The 15106-nt window shown below is 45.1% G+C and overlaps 1 protein-coding gene across 4 annotated transcripts in view; it reads right to left on the bottom strand.

Annotated features, from left to right (window-relative positions):
* The window catches only part of LYPD6B (LY6/PLAUR domain containing 6B), a 92855-nt gene extending 79283 nt beyond the window's left edge, over window positions 1–13572 (bottom strand). For all 4 annotated transcript variants that reach the window (XR_014784389.1, XM_084810305.1, XM_084810324.1 and 1 more), the window contains exon 1: window positions 13432–13572. The gene's annotated coding sequence lies outside the window, so the exon portion shown is untranslated. The remainder of the gene's footprint in view (window positions 1–13431) is intronic.
* Between the last annotated feature and the right edge of the window lie 1534 nt (window positions 13573–15106).

Genomic DNA, 15106 nt, shown 5'->3' with positions numbered 1-15106 from the left:
GCTCCAAGATCATTGCAGATGTTGACTGTAGCCATGAAATTAAAAGATGCTTGCTCCTTGGGAGGAAAGCTATGGCAAACCTAGACAGCATAGTAAGAAGCAGAGACATCACCTTGCCGACAAAGATTGGTATAATCAAAGCTATGGTTTTCCCAGTAGCAATGTATGGCTGTGAGAGCTGGACTATAAGGAAGGCTGAGCACCGAAGAATTGATGCTTTCGAACTGTGGTGCTGGAGAAGACTCTTACAAGTCCCCTGGACTGCAAGGAGGTCAAATCAGTCAATCCTAAAGGAAATCAACCCTGACTGCTCATTGGAAGGACAGATCCTGAAGCTGAAGCTCAAATATTTTGGCCACCTAATGCAAAGAAAAAAGTCACTGGAAAAGACCCTGATGCTGGGAAAAATTGAAGGCAAAAGGAGAAGGGGACAGCAGAGGATGAGATGGCTAGATAGCATCACTGATGCAGTGAATATGAACTTGAGCACACTCCGGGAGAGCGGAGAACAGGAAGGCCTGGCGTGCTATGGTCCATGGGGTCACGAAGAGTCGGACATGACTTAACGACTGAACAATAACAATGCAGAAGGCTTGCCAGGCCTGGATGAGAAATCCAGGCACAGACGTAAGCTAGGCTCTTGTGTGCATTTGGGGCATGGAAGAGAATAATCGTGATGGACCACTAGCTCTTTGATATACAATGCTCTTCCGCCTTTCCACTACAGCATATTTTAAGTGCCTGGTCTTTCCGATCTACTATCTGCCAATCTACTATCCTGTTCGGTTCAGTGTCTCATTATGGAATTATCTAATTTATTGCTGAGGTCCCTTCTCTATGGCCTTCATGGCACCTCATCTCCAACTCATCTTCACTGAGACTAGGGCTCCAACACAGAGTTGGCTAATCTGAAAGTAAAAATCAAGAGAGAGAGCAAAATTCACACAGCCATTATGCAAGAAAAGCTTTGCCTCTGTGAAAAGCTCCAAAGATAAAGAAGGGGGAATATTTTCCCTAGTTTATAAAGAGTCCTGGGTACCCCATTCCATCCTTTTCACTCTGCTGTGTGCTTTTATTTTCTTTTTTAAATCCTTGAAAGCAACAGCAGCAATACAGCTTTACGGCATCTGGTCTCCCATGGGGGTTGAAATAATCAGAAGTGTTCCAAGGATCAACACATTAGGCAGGGCTCATCTGACATATGCTGATCACTGGATTTACTTCATTCCAGTAGTTATCATGACATCGAGATGACACAACAGAGCCATTATTAGTGGTGTAGCTCTTGTGAATTTGTACTGATGAATGCCATCTGAGTATCCTCCATTATCCAAGGAGAATGTCACCAAAGGGAGGAAAACAAGGTGCAAAAGAGAAGCCAGCAGTTGTGATGTGTGGACATATCAGTATTATTAAAGAAACAAACGATGAAAATAGGGTGCAAAAGGGAACTGGTTCATCTACTCTAGTCACTAAAACAGCGGTGATGAACTCAAAAAGGTACATGTGTGCAAAATACAAATATGAATGATTCATTAGTATCTTTTTCATGTGAGAGAGAGAGAGAGAGAGAGGACTCCCTTTAATCTCTGCTCTAAAGGGGTATCTGCAGTATGCATGAAAACCATTACTTTCCTAGCATAGTGATCCACTTCCTATTCTGATATAAATGCTACTATTGTTTAAGGGGTATAAGTGCGAGCTAAATTGTGGGGATCTCCTTTTCATTCTTTGTTATCTTTCACCTGATTAAATATTTGATTCTACACATCATGCAAGACTTAACAACAACAAAAAACTTTCACCAAAGAGTGAGTCAATAACACATTCTGATCGAATCTTACATCTACCTGACAGGGGAAAAGCCGTCCATATGCACAAATGAGGCCACTTTCTCATATAATGTAAACAGACAGGATTATACAAGCCTGAACGGTATGATGTGAAGTAGGAGTTGGATGCAGCCTGGGGGAATGGCATTTTTTAAAGGAAAAAAAAACATTTGTGGGTGAATAGGTTAAATCCCACAGGATTTTTTTTGGTGTGGATATAAGTGTGTATAAGTAGGTTCCTTTGTATTATACAGATGTGGTAGTGAAAGAAATTCCAGTTTTTCAAGATTATGGCTGTAATCCTATACCCATTTACCTGGAAGTAAGCTCCACTGAACTCAGTGGGACTTACTCCTGAGTACACATGTATATGATTGCTCTGTAAATGACATAATTACCATGATGTGCCAGGAAATTAGAGGTATGGCTGCTAAAGATAGAAAGGAGCAATAATGAAGCCACTGAAGAATATGCACTGGTTGAGATGCTGTGTTTTACTATAGGATAATTTTCATAATACCTCCCCACACACACACAATGAAACTGCATATGCAAAACTACATGTTTTAAAATCAAAAACTGCAATTGATATATATGAAATGTATTTAGTTTTTTTTTTATGATTCCAGTGTATAAAGAGAAGCAACGGTTTAGATAATTAGTAAATATTCTTACTACTTTTGGTAATTAGGTCTTCTATTATCATCTCTAAAGATATGGAAACCCCTTATGAAAATTACTGTGGTATGCCCCATTTAACAGAAAAAACCCATGATAAATATTGAGTATAAAACATAGTGGGCCCCATACAATTGATTGTGCACACAGTGGGAAGTATCCAATGTTGGTCCTCTTTAGAGTAATGAATTGGATCATTACTAACTGAAGTCCCATTCATTTCAATGCATCTATTCTAAGTAGGGCTACCTTTGGATACTACCCAATGCCCACAGACAGAAGGATTCTTCTATTCATAACAAAGCCTGTCCTCCTCCCTGCCCCTTGTGGCACATACCCATTAGCATATCCACAGACACTGTGCTAGGCTGTTTTAGTGAATGGAGGGTGTGTGGCGTGGCACATTGTGTGCCTGAGTGTGCATGCAATGGAGGAAGGAAGAAACAGGCATCTAAAATACCCTGTGGAGATTTTCCAAATGATGCACCTTTGGTGGACTGGACCAAATCCAAAGACGTTGTCTATAACTAACTTCCCAACATATGTACATTTTTATCTCCAATCTGCCCTTCGCCTTTGACTTTTTATCCAAATCCATGTATAAATAAAAAGTAAACAAAATGTGCAGAAATGTTCCACTAGGAATCTGCTAGGGTACTTCTTTCTCACACTGACTTAAACCTGCAAATACCAAGGAAATGAAAAATTAATGGTAGTTACCATTAACCTACTGCCTTTCACCTACTCCTACGCTTTTTTTTTCGGGGGGGGGGGTTAACAATAGTGTACTGTTAGCTCAATAGACAGTACAATGTTATAACAACTCCCTCACACTGAAAAGATGGAACTAGAGGTAGTGTGAGCACATAAAAGCATACGACACTTCCAACAGAGGTCTGGGTTCATTTGCTGTATCAGCAGTAGATTCACTGGCTGCATTTCGATGATCATAACTTGTCTTAATAAGCCAAGATATGAATGAGTTGCACACCGTCACTTCACTCCTCCCTTTGCACAAGTGACAAAGCCAGGAAGTCTTCATTTATAACTTTCCTACATATAAGGGTATTTCTAGGCGAGACTTTTATTGTGATCACATGCCTCATTCACAGAATTTTACAGGTGGGGTCGAGACAATGTTGTCTTACACTCATAGCCCTCTCATATTCTCTCACCACTTTGTCCATCCAGAAAAACCATTATGGAGACGAAAGATGGAACAGCTGCACAATGCCTTCTAATTTGTAGCACTAGGAAACCTCCATCTGAAAGCACCATGTATCAGGAAAGTATGATAAAAGGCTTCCAAATAAGTCAGGATATTAAGCCAACTTTAAATCCTGCCTTAATATCCTGGCTTGTTTAGAAACTATTAACCATAGTTTCCCAATTCAGGCATTACGAGAAACTACAGTTAACTAAAGACTTTCCTGACTTATTTCCCAGCTTCTGTGAAAGTAGGAGTCCTGGCCACATGGGTTTATACAATCAAAAACCCAAGAGACTGAAAGAACTGGGCATGTTTAGCCTTGAGAAGAGAAAACTGAGGGGAGATATGATAGCGCTCTTCAAGTACTTGAAAGGTTGTCACTGAGAGGAAGGCCAAGATCTCCTCTTGATCAGAATGCAGGACATGGAATAATGGGCTCAAGTTACAGGAAGCCAGTTTCCGGCTGAACATCAGGAAAAACGTCCTGACTGTTAGAGCAACACGACAGTAGAAGCAATTACCTAGGGAGGTGGTAGGCTCTCCCACACTGGAGGCATTCAAGATGAGGCTGGACAGCCATCTGTCGGGGACGCTCTGACTTGGATTCCTGCACTGAGCAGCGGGTTGGACTTGATGGTCTTGTAGGCCCCTTCCAACCCTACTATTTTATGATTCTATGATATTTTTTAATGTGAATAAACAAGAAATCTATTTTCAGAATGGATTGTTGTTCAGTCGTTAAGTCGTGTCCAGCTCTTCGTGACCCCATGGACCATAGCACGCCAGGCCTTCCTGTCCTGCGCTCTCTCCCGGAGCGTGCTCAAGTTCATATTCATTGCATCGTTGATGCTATCTAGCCATCTCATCCTCTGCCATCTCCTTCTTCCTTTGCCTTCAGTCTTTCCCAGCATCAGGGTCTTTTCCAGTGAGTTTTCTCTTTGCATTAGGTGGCCAAAATATTTGAGCTTCAGCTTCAGTATCTGTCCTTCCAATGAGCACTCAGGGTTGATTTCCTTTAGGATTGACAGATTTGACCTCTGATTGACCTCTAGCTTTGATTATACGGACCTTTGTCAGCAAGGTGATGTCTCTGCTTCTTACTATGCTGTCTAGGTTTGCCATAGCTTTCCTCCCAAGGAGCAAGCATCTTTTAATTTCATGGCTACAGTCACCGTCTGCGGTGATCTTGGAGCCCAAGAAAGTAAAATCTGTCACTGCTTCCATTTCTTCCCCTTCCATATGCCAGAAACTGATGGGGCCAGATGCCATGATCTGAGTTTTTTTAATGTTGAGTTCCAAACCAGCTTTTGCACTCTCCACTTTCACCCTCAACAAGAGGCTCTTTAAATCCTCTTCGCTTTCTGCCATTAGGGTGGTATCATCTGCGTATCTGAGGTTGTTGATAATTCTCCCAGCAATCTTAATTCCGACCTGTGATTCATCCAACCCAGCGTTTCTCATGATGTACTCTGCATATAAGTTAAATAAGCAGGGCGATAATATGCAGCCTTGTCGTACTCCTTTCCCAATTTTGAACCAATCGGTTGTTCCATGTCTGGTTCTTACTGTTGCTTCTTGACCCTCGTACAGGTTTCTCAGGAGACAGGTAAGGTGGTCTGGTACTCCCATCACTTTAAGAATTTGCCACAGTTTGTTGTGATCCACACAATCAAAGGCTTTAGTGTAGTCAATGAAGCAGAAATAGACATTTTTCTGGAATTCTCTTGCTTTCTCCATGATCCAGCAAATGTTGGCGATTTGATCTCTAGTTCCTCTACCTCTTCGAAACCCAGCTTGTACTTCCGGTAGTTCTCAGTTCACATGCTGCTGAAGCCTAGCTTGTAGGATTTTGAGCATCACCTTGCTGGCATGTGAAATGAGGGCAATTGTACGGTAGTTTGAACACCCCTTGGTAATGTCCTTCTTTGGAATTGGAATATAAACTGACCTTTTCCAGTCTTGTGGTCACTGTTGAGTATTCCAAATGTGTTGGCATATTGAGTGCAGCACTTTAACAGCATCATCTTTTAGGATTTTAAATAGCTCAGCTGGAATACTGTCATCTCCGCTAGCTTTGTTGTTAGTAATGCTTCCTAAGGCCTAATTGACTTCACTCTCGAGGATGTCCGGCTCAAGTTCAGTGACCGCGCTATCATGACTATCAGGGACATTAAGATCTTTCCTGTATAGTTCTTCTGTGTATTCTTTCCACCTCTTCTTAATTTCATCTGCTTCTGTAAGGTCCCTGCCTTCTTTGTCCTTTATCATGCCTGTCTTTGCCCAAAACGTTCCCTTGAGATCTCCAGTTTTCTTGAAGAGATCTCTAGTCTTTCCCATTCTGTTGTTTTCCTCGATTTCTTTGCATTGTTCATTTAAGAAGGCCTTCTTGTCTCTCCTTGCTATTCTCTGGAACTCTGCATTCAGTTGGATATATCTTCTCCTTTCTCCCTTGCTTTTTGCTTCCCTTCTTTCCTCAGCTACTTGTAAAGCCTCATCAGACAGCCACTTGGCTTTCTTGCATTTCTTTTTCTTTGGGATGGATTTCGTTGCTGCCTCCTGAACAATGTTACGGACCTCCGTCCATAGTTCCTCAGGCACTCTGTCTATCAGGTCTAATCCCTTAAATCTATTCCTCACCTCCACTGTGTATTCATAAGGGATATGATTTAGGTCATACCTGAATGGTTTAGTGGTTTTCCCTATGTTCTTCAATTTAAGCCGAAATTTTGCAATAAGAAGCTCATGATCTGAGCCACAGTCAGCTCCAGGTCTTGTTTTTACTGACTGTATAGAGCTTCTCCATCTTTGGCTGCAAAGGACATAATCAATCTGATTTCAATATTGACCATCTGGTGATGTCCATGTGTAGAGTTGCCTCTTTTGCTGTTGGAAAAGAGTGTTTGCTAGGGATGGACGAAAGGGACTTACCTGGTCCCACAGCTTGCTTTGCGTTGGGGGGGAGGCGCTTCACTTCTCCCCCCGAAGTTCAGGCGAGGGGGGGAGGCGCCCCGCCTCGCCCGGCGAAATTCAGGCCAGGGGGGAGGCGCCCCATCCCTCGCCACCGAAATTCAGGCCGGGGAGGAGCGCCCCGTCTCCCCGGCCGCGAAAAAAAAAGGAAAGTTAAAAAAACAACAACACACACCTGTGATAGGCTACGTAACGATTTACGTCGCCTATCATGGCTAGATTTCCAAAGTCAGCCGTGACAGGCTATGTAAATCGTCACGTAGCCTATCACGGGTGACTTTGGAAAAAAAAAAAAAGCGCTATTTGCATTGCCCTTATTTTCACTGTAGTCTACATAAATCTTTACATAGACTAGACATGCCAAACTAAGGAATGCAAATGGCGGCGCCCCATGGGCGCCGCCATTAGCGTATGCGCTTTTTTTTTTCTTCCAAAGTCACCCGTGATAGGCTACGTAAATCGTTACATAGCCTATCACGGGTGTGTGTGTGTGTTTTTTACTTTCCTTTTTTATTTTGCAATGGCGGTGGCGGCAGCCGGTCAGAAGACTAGCCGCCGCTGCTGCCCCCGCCGAACCGCCGCCGAACCGCTGCCGGGACCTGCTGCCGAGAGGGACATTTGCACGAGGTAAGTCCCATCCCGGGGGGGCGGGGCGGCGGAGAATTTCACCACCAATTTCGGGGGGCCAAATGCGTTGGCATTTGGCCTCCCGGAGATTCGTGGAGAAATTCTCCGCCATCCCTAGTGTTTGCTATGATCAGCGTGTTCTCTTGGCAAAACTCTATTAACCTTTGTCCTGCTTCATTTTGTACACCATGGCCATGCCTGCCTGTTATCCTGGTTATTTCTTGACTTCCTACTTTAGCATTTCAATGCCCTATGATGAAGAGGACATCTTTTTTTGGTGCTAGTTCTAGAAGGTGTTGTAGGTCTTCATAGAACTGATAAAACCTCAGCTTCTTTGGCCTCAGTGGTTGGGGCATAGACTTGAATTACTGTGATGTTGAATGGTTTGCCTTGGATAGTACTGAGATCATTCTATCGTTTCTGAGATTGTACCCCAGGACTGCTTTTCCCACCCTTTTGTTGACTATGAGTGCTACTCCATTTCTTCTAAGGGATTCTTGCCCACAATAGTAGATATGATGATCACCTGAATTAAATTCGCCCATGCCTGTCCATTTTAGTTCGCTGATTCCCAAGATGTCGATGTTCAATCTTGCCATCTCATGTTTGACCACCTCCAGCTTACCTTGATTCATTGATCTGACATTCCAGGTTCCTAAACAATATTGTTCTTTACAGCATCGGATTTTCTTTTCACCACCAGACACATCCACAGCTGAGTGTCCTTTCAGCTTTGGCCCAGCCGCTTCACTCTTTCTGGCGCTACTTGGAAATACCCTCTGCTCTTCCCCAGTAGTATATTGGACACCTTCTGACCTGAGGGGCTCATCTTCCAGCGTCATATCTTTTAGCCTTGTGATACGTTCCATGGGGTTTTCTTGGCAAGAATACTGGAGTGGGTTGCCATTTCCTTCTCCAGTGGACCACATTTTGTCAGAACTCTCCGCCATGACCTGTCCGTCTTGGGTGGCCCTGCACAGCATAGCTTATGGCTTCACTGAGTTAAGCAAGCCCCTTTGCCACAACAAGACAGAGATCCATGAAGGGGTCAGAATGGATTATATGCAAATAAATATTTCTCCAGTAAGCAGATGCCTGAAATGCTTCTCCCAAAATCCAGATATTACCTTGCTCATCCATTTTATTTGATATTTAGTTTGCCCTGAGGATTGTTTGCTTCAAAATTCTGCTAATGATCACATGAGTCACTATCAAATACAGATAACCACTCTCCCCTACAAGTCTAAATTTATGAGGTTAGAGTCTGGATTTCATGTGTTCAATCTTGGTCACCTGATGAAGCTAGCCCTTCCGGATTTCACTGTCTCTCCCCCAAAAGAAACTGTTAACATTTCCTTTTCATTAACCAAGAAGATTTACCTCTAATCTGTCACTTTGAAGTAGCTCCTGCCTTGATTTATGCACATAACAGATGCTACTGTGGAGCCTTTGAAAAAATACAACACTGAAGTTGAGACACTAATGGATAGACATCTGCAAGGGAGATTATACCACAAACACATATGCCTTTTAAAAACATACTGGAGGAAATGAGGTCAAAGGCCTAATGATTACAGGAATTCCAGTAGTCAGAGCACACAACAATCAGTAGGATTTTCAACATTTCATCTCTTCTTGTGTTATCAGTTACAAGTTGATAAGGGAAGACATGAAGGATCACAGTTTTTGAGGAGATCAGTTCAGTGCTACAATCATTTCTCCCAATGATTCAGCAAAATTGTATTTACTTAAAGAGGACTGAATCCAAGGCAGCTCTCATGCAAGGATTGCTCCTTGCCACTGCAGCCCCTTACATACCTGAGAAGTCTTTCTTAATGGCTCTTGACCCTTAGAAGAGGCCTTCAGGGGCACACAGGGGATTGCAGTGGGAAAAGGGGGCAGGGAATTCCCATTCCATGAGTCACCTCACAATTAAAGAGCCAGAGAAGGACCTTGCTTCTAGATCTTTAAGGATAGAGGGATTCATCCAAGGAACACTGGACTTTTCCAAGGGACAGTGGTCCAGGACTTTTAGGACTTTATAGGCACTAAGCAGCACTTGGAATTGTGTCTAGAATCTGAGCTATGCTCTTGGAATAGAAAAGATGTAATATGTAGCCTACACCAGCACAAGATGTGCTGCTGTCATAACACATAATCTCTACGGCCACCCCACATTGAACTTATTGCAATAGTCACTTTGTGAGGTTACCAAGCCACGGACCACAGTTGCAAGACCCCTGATCTTTACCTAGGGATGCAGATGCCTGTCAGATGTAACTGAAGCTAGATCTACACTCCTGCTTCATAGCAGTATTGTAGAGCACTGATAACTGTTGGGGCACATTACACATTCTATATACTGCTATTGTAGTGCTATTTCCTGCTTTTTATTCCACATTATCCAAAATACTGCAACAAATGTAATTGTGTGTCCTATGAGGTATAAATGCGCAAGAGGGATATAGTGTTACCATGATGGGACTGTAGTGATATGATACAAGGTGTAGATCTGGCCTGACACAAAGCACTCCTGACTAAAGATACCATTTGATCCTTCACGAACAAAACCTAGCTAAAGATCCTTCATAAGCCATTTAGAACTCCCAGACAGCAAACTTCAGAAGAAGCGTGCCACCATCAAGTAGAGGCATACCACAAACTCCCAATTTACAACAATCCATGTCATTATAATTGTAATCCCTGATCATTCTTCATAACCTTGTATACTGAAGCCCAATTGCCATATTTCCTTCTTTGCAAAGGCCAATTCATGCAACTTTGTCAGCCTACAATAGCTGCAATTTTACATCAACCTGTCAAAGCAATTATACGTACATGCTGCTACCAGGAATTGAACTGAACATAGATCTGCTCTGGACTCAGTGCCACAAATGCTGAAAGGCCTTGCATGCCAGAAGCCCATCAAAGTGGAGTTCAATAGACAGCAGAGGTAAGAACATGACCTCCTGACCATGGGCTGATGCAACTGGAAGTCAGCCTGGCCTGACTCAAAACCGCAGTTGCTTTGTTGTGAAACACACTACAAAGCAAAGAGAAGATTCCAACTTTAGTGCCTATTCCCTCATAAAACAAGTCCACCCAGTTAGTTTCTGTTTTCCGCAGAGTCAATGCGAAATATAAATAAACTGATGACTGAATAGCTCAGGTGTGTAATTATTGACATTTGCAGGTCTGCACTCTCACAGAGAGTCACCACAGTTGTCGGTCCAGCTAAGCTTAATGGAGACAAATATAGTAACCTACCAATTACAGGAGAAAATTGTGGCTCCATACATAGTTAGAAAAGGAGAGAGGGCAGAGGAAGGCAACAAGAAAGGAAAACAACATTTATAGCAAGACTTGAAACAAATAGGACTTGTAATGTTTGTGAGTCAGAGTCAAGCTTGCTTGCTCAAGAGAAACCAAGATTTGAATTTACAACCCCAGTCTGAATAAAGCACATCAGAATTAATTACAATACAATGTAGTACAATGTATGTGTGTTCATATGAACTCAATTTATTCCAGTTCACCCCGTCCCAAACACTAATTTAAATTCTAATTCTTTTTTTTATGAAAGTACTGATAATTTGTTATTTCTAACATAATTTAACACATATAATTTGTCCAAACAAAGAACATATTACTATCCCATAACTCCCATAATTCTGTATTCATGTCCATGCCTTTAGAACTGAACAACAGAAAACTCAAAAACATATACTGAAACACAGTGAGATTATTATTTTTTATTGAGTAGGATTTCTGGTCCAGAGTTTTTAAACTGTCTTGTTACTTTTTTTTTAACATTAAATCCATATTTTTTAAACTACAATACAGAAAATACAGAAAAAGTTACCCCCATCCAGTGTTATATATCCACAATTCATGTTCCAATACTCTATAAAGCAAGTCCTTTTCTCAGCAATATTATTAAAGGGGTCCTGTTCTTTCAGTGTATCATATCAGTTAACTTATCCATCTTGGCTAACTCAATACTTTTCAATAACGGTTCTCTTTTAGTTGAGGATTATGCTTTCCCCCCAATATTGGGCCCAGACCATCTTTGTGAAAATTAATAGATTAAATATTAATAACTTACTGTACATCTGTTCAGAATTATTTTATAAAATTAAACAAGATTAAATGGGAGTTGCATATTCAAAATGGCAGCTGCATGCACAACAGCCTCACTATGGGTTAAATAACCCATGGTGGGCTGCTGTGTCATGCAAACAGCCCTCTGAACTAAAATTGCAGCTCCCTATCTCCCCCCATCCCTGCCCCTTGCATCATTTCCTGGCAAAGCTCCTCTATCTTTTAACACCTGCATGACAAACACCATTCAACAGCTGAGTCTTTTCTAGAATGAAGCCATGGGAACAGCGTCACCTGCTGAATTCCTGCCTGTTATGCAGATCTTAAAGGTATAGGGTCTCCAACCAAGGAGAGAGGGGAAAGACAATCACCCTACTTTTAATACTCATTGTTGTTGTTGTTGTTGTTCAGTCGTGTCCGACTCTTCGTGACCCCATGGACCATAGCACGCCAGGCCTTCCTGTCCTGCGCTCTCTCCCGGAGCGTGCTCAAGTTCATATTCATTGCATCCGTGATGCTATCTAGCCATCTCATCCTCTGCCGTCCCCTTCTCCTTTTGCCTTCAGTCTTTCCCAGCATCAGGGTCTTTTCCAGGGAGTTTTCTCTTCTCATTAGGTGGCCAAAATATTGGAGCTTCAGCTTCATTATCTGTCCTTCCAATGAGAACTCAGGGTTGATTTCCTTTAGGATGGACTGATTTGACCTCCTTGCAGTCCAGGGGACTCGTAAGAGTCTTCTCCAGCACCACAGTTCGAAAGCATCATAGTCAATAGCTATTCACCATGATCAGTGAATAACGCCTCCTCCATCTAACGATCCCAAGGACAAATAGGGTGTGGCCACCACTTTCATGCCATTGATTATGACCGTCCTAGAGGCGTAATAAGGCTAGCAGCTGTTAGAATATTTGATTATTTGGAATTTGGTTGGAACCAGCAAGACAGTTCTTAGAGAATAGGGGTACTTCTGTATCTAGTCGCAAGATAGAGCTAACCAGTATAAATATCAGATCAAGAATTGCAGAAAGGAAGGAGTGAGCACAAGATACAGCCTAGGTGGTAGAAAAGATGTTGACACATTTTCTCCACCCTGAAAACAAATGCCTCAGAAAGCAAGAGATGTGTTCAGAATCACACTTTAGATTACAACCTATCCTTTAACCATTATCAGACTCAATGCATGGGAAGGGAGTAGGAAGGATCTCATCTGCTACCCCCGCCCTGCCCCTGGTGGCAACTCATCCTCTGTCCACATGAACTGGGACCCTGCGGATGCCAAGATAGCAGCTCATGTATACAGGTTGTGCGGGCACGGCTCTGTTCACCACCAGATCATAGGAAGCTGCCTTATACTAGGTCACACTATCAAAAGACGGTACTGTGCGCTCTGACAGGCAGTGGCCCTTAAGGGTCCCGGGGCCCTTTTTAACCTGGAGGGGTCTGCGCCGGGAGCCTTCCTCACGCAAAGCAGGTGCCTCTACCACGGAGCTATGGCCCCTGCCCTGTCACTCAGCTGCCTCAGGGCAACGCAAGGCGGAGAGCTCTGCTCCCGGTTTTAATGGCCCTCCTTCCGCGCAGCGTCTGAGAAAGGCTTCTGCGTTCACCCAAGTCCAACAGGAGCAGGCTGGTGGCTCTGATGTCAGTCGGGCTGTGGATCTGCTCTGGGTCTCAGCCAGAACCAGTCAGAACTCTAAAGGAACTATCCAAAGCGTTTAACCTATTTGGGGGGATGGCGTCCAGCACCTTGGATAACTCCGTTCGAGTTCCGACTGAAACCCAGAGCGGATGCGCAGCCCCACCGACACCGGAGCCACCTGCCCTCGCTGAACAGGAGCCAGTTTCTGTTACAGACAGACAGCAACTTTGCCCCCCTGCCGACCACCCGCGCTCAGCTCCTCCCTCCTTTCCTTCAAGGGCCACGCAAGCCCTCGCCACCCAGCCGCCCGCTTCCCCCGGCTCAGCCGCAGCGCAAGCTCTCCTCCGGAGCCCGCGCCTCGCCGCGCCCCGCGACGCTCACCCGGCTTCTTGCGTCCGGCTCATCGGCTGAACTGCGGCGAAGTTTTCGGGGCAGCCGGCAGCCAGTCGTCGGCCAGCAGCAGCGCCGCGGGAGGACCGGGTCGCCGCCGACTGCGCTCGCCTCACACGCGCGCGCGCGGGCGGCAGGGGCGACGCCCCACCTGCCGGGGCGGCTCTCGTGAAAGCTGCGGGTGGCTGCCCGCGAGGGGGCTCGCCGAGCTCGCGCCGCCAGACGCTCTCCCCGTTCGTGGGGCGCGGGAGGGAGAGACGCGCCAGGCAGGAGCGAGTTCGCGGAGGGCGCTGTGGCGGGAGGGGCCAGCGGGGCCCGCCCGAGACCGAGAAGAGCCACGCCTTGCGCGGCGCGCGCTCCCAGCCCCGCACGCGGCGCGGAGCGGCCGGCTTCCTCAGCGGGCCGGAGCTGCCGGAAACCTTGCGCCTTATTCTCTCTCTCCCCCCCCCGCCCCCGCCCCCGCCCCCCGGAGCACTGCTGAATGAAAGGGCGGCAAGGGCGGGAGGGGATGTTTTACGCCGTATCTGTAAGCCTGAGCGGAGGTGACGCGGTGAAGCGGCACGGGCGAGGACGGAGGCGGGCGCTGCTCAGCGGACGGCTGGGTGAGGTGAGGTCGACAAAGCGGTGAAAGGGGCTGAATTCTTCAGGCTGCAATCCCGGGCGTAAGTCCCACTGAACTCAGTGGGACTTGCTTCTGAGGAGGCATGCATGAAGGTGGTGGTGGTTGTTTTTCCTGCAACGAATCTTGCTTCTTGGGTTGGAACTGTTGCCTCAGGAACGTCTGGCGTGTGAGGCCGAGATGGGGAAACTCCGATGATGCTCTCTCTCGCGCGCGCGTCCACACGCAGTAACGCTGTTGTTGTTTATTCGGTCAGTCGCTTCCGACTCTTCGTGACTTCGTGGACCAGCCCACGCCAGAGCTTCCTGTCGGCCGTCGCCACCCCCAGCTCCCCCAAGGTCGAGTCTGTCACCTCCAGAATATCATCCATCCACCTTGCCCTTGGTCGGCCCCTCTTCCTTTTGCCTTCCACTTTCCCTAACATCAGCATCTTCTCCAGGGTATCCTCTCTTCTCATTATGTGGCCAAAGTACTTCAGTTTTGCCTTTAAGATCCTTCCCTCAAGTGAGCAGTCTGGCTTTATTTCCTGGAGTATGGACTGGTTTGATCTTCTTGCAGTCCAAGGCACTCCCAGAATTTTCCTCCAGCACCACAGTTCAACACAATAACAAAAGCTGTGTCAGTCATCTCAGGTGCCTGGGACCCGCGCCCTTCCTACAAATATTCTGCTGCTGCTTCTGAAGGGAGAAGCAGCAATACAGGCACGAAGTCTCATTTGGTGCCAGAAACGGGAAGTACAGATCCAGTCCAAAAGGGACACAAGCGTGCAGAAAACCCGTTCCCTCTCCAGCCATCTGGCAACCAGGAGGACTAGAATCTTGCCGCTCTCTTTATTATGGTTGCTAGGCTGTGATATTATTACATTTATGTAAAGTTAGCAGAGTATTTGCAATGAAATTGATGCATGGAACCAAAAATAAACTATTTTGTGTTAGTTTTTATTTAGCAAAGGTGTGAAAACCAGTTACATATTCTAATGGAGCCTCTATGTGTTATAAAATGTGCATACATTTCTCTCCCCCTAAGCTTTATGAAAATTCAGGTCAT

Source organism: Heloderma suspectum, chromosome 1 (genome assembly GCF_057233095.1).
Source record: "Heloderma suspectum isolate Gila_16-S chromosome 1, 16-S_ref, whole genome shotgun sequence".
Classification (NCBI taxonomy): domain Eukaryota; kingdom Metazoa; phylum Chordata; class Lepidosauria; order Squamata; family Helodermatidae; genus Heloderma; species Heloderma suspectum.
The sequence above is the reverse complement of the archived record's forward strand: the minus strand, read 5'-3'. Positions and strand labels throughout refer to the sequence as shown.